The sequence below is a fragment of the Phascolarctos cinereus genome, unplaced genomic scaffold, assembly GCF_003287225.1.
Source record: "Phascolarctos cinereus isolate Bilbo 61053 unplaced genomic scaffold, phaCin_HiC Scaffold_540;HRSCAF=1167, whole genome shotgun sequence".
NCBI classification, from domain to species: Eukaryota; Metazoa; Chordata; class Mammalia; order Diprotodontia; family Phascolarctidae; genus Phascolarctos; species Phascolarctos cinereus.
Genome location: NW_027555892.1, coordinates 2,035 through 9,350, shown reverse-complemented (window position 1 = coordinate 9,350; position 7,316 = coordinate 2,035). Strand labels below are relative to the sequence as shown.

Below are 7,316 nucleotides of genomic sequence, written 5' to 3'. Positions count from 1 at the left end.
AAGTGAATTGTGTAGAACCAAGAGGACTTTGTACACAGAAGCAGCAATATCCTATGATGAACAACTGTGAATGATTTAGCTATTCTCAGCAACACAATAACCCAAGACTGTTCCAAAGTACTCATGCTGAAAAAGTGCTATCTGTCTCCAGAGAATGAACTGATAGCATCTGAACACAGACCAAAGCATACCATATTTCATTTTCTTTTGGATGGGTGGGGGTTTGAATTTTCTTCCACAAAATGAAACATATGGACATTTTGTTGTTATTTATCCTCCATTCTCAAAGAGGACCATGACATCAGGGAGGTGATGCCATGACATGCAAGTGAATTGGATTTAAATGAGGGAGGGCTGAGAGGGCTGTGCAAAGTCACCAGCCTCACCTTCTCCTCCAGAACCATTTGGCTCTAATGGCAAGATATATATATATATATATCTCAGAACAACTGGAGATTACCCTGGATGCAGTGGGAGGGAGACCATGGCATTGATTGGACAACAGTAGGTCCCAGGCCAAGGGCCACTGGATCATTGTTTGGGTCTTGATTGGCTCAGAGTGAATGTAAATAGCAATTGTGTCTGTTTTGGCCAGAAACCCTGAGGGTCTTCCCCTCCCAGACTGATTTTTTTTGACTACTTAATGGAGACCATTCCTCTGCCTAATTTCTTACCTACCCTTAATCATTGAATGGGCATTGCCTCAAATTGAGAAATATGGAAATGTTCTACATGGATTACACATGTATAACTGTCAGGTAGGGAATTCCCATAGCTGGGGAACCCTATTCCTCCCCCATAAGTGTGGGTTATTCTTTTCGATACCAAAGGAATAGGCAAAGGATCTCCAGACTGATTATAGGTAGTAATTTAATCATTCATTAGGAATATTTACAAAACAAGGTAATTTTCAGTTTGGGATGGTGGCCAGACAGTTCAGTGGATCCCCACAAAAGACTCCCAAAATCCTCATGGTAATTACAGAAAACAGACAAAGGAAGTATGAGCTAGAGAGTGCATCGCTTCTGATTGGCAGATATTTTTGGTTTTCTGCTTAATAAAGGGCTTAGGCATTAAGCCAAGTTATGCCCAAATACAAGTTTGTGTATTGATCATATACTGGGCACATATGGGTCATGATATTCTCATTATGGCTTTCATCAGCCATAATATTTTAAGTTATGACTCTAAGTAATGATTTTTTAATAAGGCACTATGTTCGGGCTTCCACCTTTCACAGAGTTCAAGTTTTTATAGCCTTTTCCCAATTGGGACTGCACAATCCACCTCTGAAAAGCCTCCCACACATTCTTTCCAAATGTCTTCCACAAGGTCCCTGGTGTGGCTCTATACTAGGGTGTCGAGGGCCTTCTTGTGGTACAGTCAGGATGGTCCCATTTGTAAGCATAAACCACACAAGCAATGTAACCACAGATAGGAAAACAACATCACCAAGAAGAAAATTACCAAAAGTGTTATAATTTTATTCCATCCCAGCCCTGGGGAGGTGAAAGAAGAACCAATGGCATTTGAGGATTAGTGGGAGGCTGACTTTCTGAACTACGTTCAGAGATAAACACGGCTTGGACAGTTTTACAATATATTGGGGGTGACAGAGAATAGAATCAATTACAAAATGGGGTCAGAATAATTTGGTTTTCTCAATTTCCCCCTATATCTCAAGGAGAGGAGTGTATTATGATGATCATCAACCCACTCCCAATGTCCATTTAATTAATTAATTTCATCTTGGAATCCAGATGTTCCATGTAGTTGTATGGTCTCTGGAACATCTTTTCTTGGGACAGTCTGAAAACTGTCTTGTCCTCAGGGGCAACTCTTCAGTAGAATTGTTTTTCTGTTTCCAAGTTGCTTATGTAGACTCCTTAGATGTTCCTGCTAAAATCTTTGACAAAACAGATCTCAATACAAGTTAGTATGGTTTCCCAAATTTTACTTCTCCAATAATAAGTTCATATTGTAAAAACTAGTTGAAATCTAAGAATTCTTGTCTTAACAAGGGAGCATCAAAGCAGGAACTCAGAGTTTGCTTGAAGCTTCAGAAAAGTTAGGTTTTACATGCCCCATTAGAATCATTTACATTTGACATACAGGACTGCCTGATTTTGTTACTTTCTTAAAAGTTTCCACAGTGATTCCAATTCCTTTAGGAGGATCAGATGCTATTGAGGATTCAATCCTATACATGAAAATATAAGTAACAACATTTTTGCAGGAAGAAGCTTTCCATTCCTGAGTCCAATAGTTACACAAATGAATCTTACTTATAAAAAGCTGACTTTACTCCAATTAAAATTAAAGACTTGGGAGGATACTTAATTCTAAAACAGTACATATTAATAAGTTGTTTATAATAAAATGTGTTTGTACCACATTAGTAATAATCTTGAATGAAACTAACTTCCAACAATGTAACACAAAAAAAGGTTACATCCCTTTCAGAAAATTGATTGCACTGAAATTCTCCTCCCCAAACCAAACTGAAAATGCCTCTAATTTCCATCCCACAAATTAATAAATTCATATCTTCGTTTCACAAACTTTTTTATCTTTTTTTATCTTTGCCTAATTATTCAGAAAGAATGGGTTATTTCAGGGACTTAATATTTCACATGACTATGCAGGCAGGCATATGACAAAGCCTGAGTATTAATTTACCTAGTTATTTGGGATATGGAATGACTACACATTCAGATTGAAAACAGCAAGGTCTCACATACTTGTATTGTGCTCCTCTCTTTTACTTACCACTTGCTCTGATTATGGGAATTTGCTACGAAAGGAAAAAGCAAAGACATGATTATAACAGCATCAAAATAATCCTTCAGGCTTAACCCTAAGGGCACATATATGACAAGATAAAGCATCCTTAGCTGTGGTTGGTTTCAGGCAAGAGTCACAGTTTAACAACCAACCATGTAGTAATAATTCTACCTCACCACCACATTCAGGAATAGTCAGGTGGGAAACATTCCTGTTCAAAGGAACACAATGAAGAAACTAACCAGGAGGATGTAACCTTAGGTTGATGCCAAGGTGGTCCTCTCAGACTTTTTACCAGATGCAGACTTCTACCTGTAATAGTTCAGGATCGTATTCCCTCTAAGTAGCTTGTGGCATTTCTCTTGAACAGTGGATTACAAACTCAATGATTCATCAGACAACTATAGTTAAATTCAAACCTCAAAATAAAATCAGGTACAGTCCCAAGAGTTTTGACCTCAAATGCCAAGTTTCACTAATTATGGCTAGATACAATTATTTTTACTGTCATGGAGTTGCAATAAAAAATAAAACTTTACCAAGACTCAAATGCATAAGAGATTTTACTCTATCTTTCACTTGTTTTCTTTTTGTCTCAAATTTAAATTTATCCTGTTGTAAAAACCAATCATTAGAAATCATTTTTATACCATATATAAACTTTCAAATCCTCAGCAAGCCAAGTTCATTCTTTAGGAATTCCATAACCAGCTCTTTTCCCAGGGCTGATGACCTTGCTCACACAGATGATTTCCAGGAACCTGGCAAGTTTACAAATTAAGAGGAATTGAGAAGGACCTCAGAGAAGGGGCTGATCCTGACACCCCTGCCTCCCTATCCCATGATATATTTTTCTTCCAGACTTCCACCTACTCTGGCATACTCCCCTATTTTCTATCTTAATTTAGTTTGTTTTGCATTGACTAAATTTCTCCCATATCCTTCTATGGCTACCCACTTGCCAGGATGTCTTTCAGGGTTCCCATATAGCATTATGCATTCTGCACTGCTATCTACCACAGCAGACATGGTTTACTTTTTTGGACCCCAGTATATGGTAACTGGCACATGGAGCCTCTAGTCACCCTTTATAGCCCTACATTGAGGAAACCCTGGCCATCTTCCTAAGGGAAGGGAGTCAGGGCATCCAACCCATCTACCCTTAGAGTTGCTGTGGGCTGTGCTCTTCGATACAACACCACCACCTCCAAGATGGAAAAGACTAACCCTGCTGCACACTCACATACCCCAAGGAGGACGGCTTTGAATGGGCTGAAACAATCTGAATAAAGGTTTCTCCTCATCCCCTCCTTTCCACACATAGTAATCAATGACCAGCTTTGGGTTTTAATATTAAAACAATAACCACAACTTAGCTAACAATCTACAACCTTTATAAGTGATAGCCAAATCGTTTTACCTGTAACTTCTTCTTAACTACAGGAAAAGGTAGAAATATTCAGTTCTTCAAATGGCAGTTAGAAAACATTACAAGACAGTGGTTAGCAGGGCTAATAAAATAACATAACTGGTTTTAAACACTTTTTCCACTTTCGGTTTCTTTCAGTTGATACTTTTGCAACATCCAAATTATGAAAAGTTGCTTGACATACCTGACACAAAAGTTTACCAATCTGAAGCATTATTATGTATTTGAAACTTAAAACAAACCCATTACCAATCAGGTGACTTCCATCCTGTTGCATGCATTTCCAAATTACCTTATACAGAAAATCGGGTATCTCCTCACCATTGGCATTGTATACTGGTCACATCTAATTAAGGAACTAATAATAATAGTTAACATTTCTAATGCCTTCTCTCTGCCAGGCATTGTGTTAGGCACTTTACACTCATGTGAAGTAAACTGAGGTAACTTGCTTAAGGTCACCCAGTCAACAAATTTGAGATCTATGTATTTTCCCAATTTGTCTTAGTGTGAAATCATATAATATATTCTGACTTATCTTAAAAATTAGGAGAGACAATTTTTCACTTAAAATGTGACCAGAATGAATTCAGTTACCTAGATTTATGTTCCAAATGGTATTACACAGAATCTTGGGTTATGATTTTAAGACTGACTGTAGCATTATATATTTTATACAAATGCTACTTATTCCAATGATTTCATATTATGGGGTCCACTATTTCCAGGATATCCACTGCCAAAGATGGTAAAAGTGGCAATCTGATATTAAGTTTTGATCTACCCCAATTATTACACTTAAGAGCATGCTTTAATTTAGTTCAAATCTCAGTTCTACAATCTCAGAAGGAACCCATAACTTATCAATTTACTCACAGCTTTATATGATTCCTTAAAATGAATAGGAGTCTCATGTAATTTATAGTCATATTTCCGATTTTAACATACCAATTTAAAAAGTTATTTTAAAATTGACCAGTACTTAACTTTAGTTTCTAACACTCCCTAAATTCTAGCTAGACATTCCAAACAATTAACTTTTGGTTGTTTCCCAGTTCACACAAATGTTTCCCCTTTTTGTGAGCCAGGAAAGGGTTAAGTGCCAGTTCTGTTCCAAAGTACAGCCTCTTCCCTCTCTTCACCTTAAAACTTTCACAGACACAATCCATAAACTCATCTCTCTTAATAAATTTGTCATTCTGGGCAAAAAGGTCCCTCCTCCTCTTTTTTCTTGTCTGTCACTTTACACACCAGAACTTGGCCACAGTTCAGGAATGTAGAGGGAGAGAAAGAATTTTTTTTTTAACTTTTAGGGGTTTAATTAACAAGACAATTGTTAACAGGAATTCCTCTGGCTGGGGAACCCTGTACCTGCCCCATAACCATGAGATGTTCCTTTTGATACCAAAGGAAGATGCCAATGATATCCAGATTGATTATAGGTCATAGTTTAATCAATAATTAGAAATAGTTACAAGACAGGGGCAATCTTCAGTCTGGGGCAGTGGCCAGACCATTCAATGGATCCCTGAAAAAGACTTCCAAAATCCCCATGGTAATTACAGAAAGCAGACAAAGGGAGGAGGAGCTAGAGAGTGCATCTGTTCTGATTAGTGGATACTTTTGGTTTTCTGCTTAGTAATGGGCTTGGGCATTAAGCCAATGTTATGCCAAACATAAGTTTGTGTACTGATCATGTAGCAGTCACATATGGATAATGATAATCTTGTTATGGCTTTCATCAGTCATAGTATCTTAAGTTATGACTCATTGTCTAAGTGATAATGCAGTATCTAAGTTATGATTTTTTTTAACGGGTCACCATCTTTGGGCTGCTACCTTTCACCGAGTTTAAGTTTTATGGCTTTTCACTTATTACTATATTTCATGGCTTTTCCCCACTTGGGACACCACAATAACCTATATCAGATTGTTTATTGTCTCAGGGAGAGGGGAGGGGAGGGTGAAGTAGGAGGGATAGAATTTGGAATTCAAAATGTAAAAAGTGTTTTAAAATGTCTGATATTTAATTGGAGAAAAAAAACCAAAACATTAAAAAAAAACTTTTAAAGTAAGGCTTCGATTCCTCCCCTTCCCCAACAAAAAAAGATTGTTAAGTTCCTTCAGGGCAGGGATTGTCTCTTCTCGTTTTGTATTCATAGTACTTATACACTGTAGATGTTTAACAAATGTTTATTAATTGATCAATTATCATTTTCTTTAACTTCATTATTTGTTGTTTCTATAATATCTAATTTGACCTCCTCCTTCTTTAGGACTTTGTTGTTAAGGTTCCATTTAGATCTGTGTTTAATGTTAGTGGTCCTGGAACCAATGACTATTTTTATGGTGTTATGGTTTTTTAAAGGATGAAATAAATACTTTTGTCTTTTTACAATCATTTTCAATACATCTGTGCTCTCATGCATAGTTAGTTTTGTAAAAGATTCATGTAGTGCTGAGAAATGTCTATTTTTGCAATCACATTTAGAAAATGCTATAATTCTTAGCATGTAATTTTTCTTCAATTAGGAAGGGTGACATAGAAATTGGATAGCAAATAAATACACATGCACACAATGAAAAAGCATTTCTATCCTTATTTGGACTTATTCACGCTTCATTTTTTTAAACCTTGTATGGCTTTATAATAAATCTCCCAATCAATCTTTTTTGATGGAACTAGCAAAAGCATAATGTAATTTCTTGTTATTTAATTTGGTATAAAATAGATCTAAGCTGACTCTTTCTCTTTGGACTTTACCCTAATGAAGGTGACTTGCAGAATCATCAAATCAATCACACAGTATAAAAAAAATAAGACCACATAAGAGGGAGCAGGAGACAAGGAGAAGTGGATCAAGGGAAAGATACTGTCATGGGACTGCAGGCTCATGCCCCCTGGATGTGAATTCCTTGACAGATTTTACTAAGCCAGTCAAAGCCAGCAAGTTCCTGGACTTGATAGTTTGCTGAAGAGAATAAAGCTGTTTGAAACATTTAGTCAGTCCCCAATACACTAGGTCCACCAATTCAAAGGTGACAGACATTGGATGTATTTGGAAGACAAAACACTTAGGAACAGGAGTTCTTCTAGGCTAAA

The 7,316-nt window shown here is 36.8% G+C and overlaps 1 long non-coding RNA gene across 1 annotated transcript; it reads right to left on the bottom strand.

The window, feature by feature from the left end:
• Positions 1-1,459: 1,459 nt before the first annotated feature.
• On the bottom strand, positions 1,460-7,022 carry LOC144457401 (uncharacterized). Its single transcript, XR_013486706.1, has 2 exons — positions 3,435-7,022; positions 1,460-2,794 (listed from the first exon to the last, which is right to left on the bottom strand). It is a non-coding gene; the product is annotated as an uncharacterized LOC144457401 (long non-coding RNA).
• Positions 7,023-7,316: the final 294 nt, after the last annotated feature.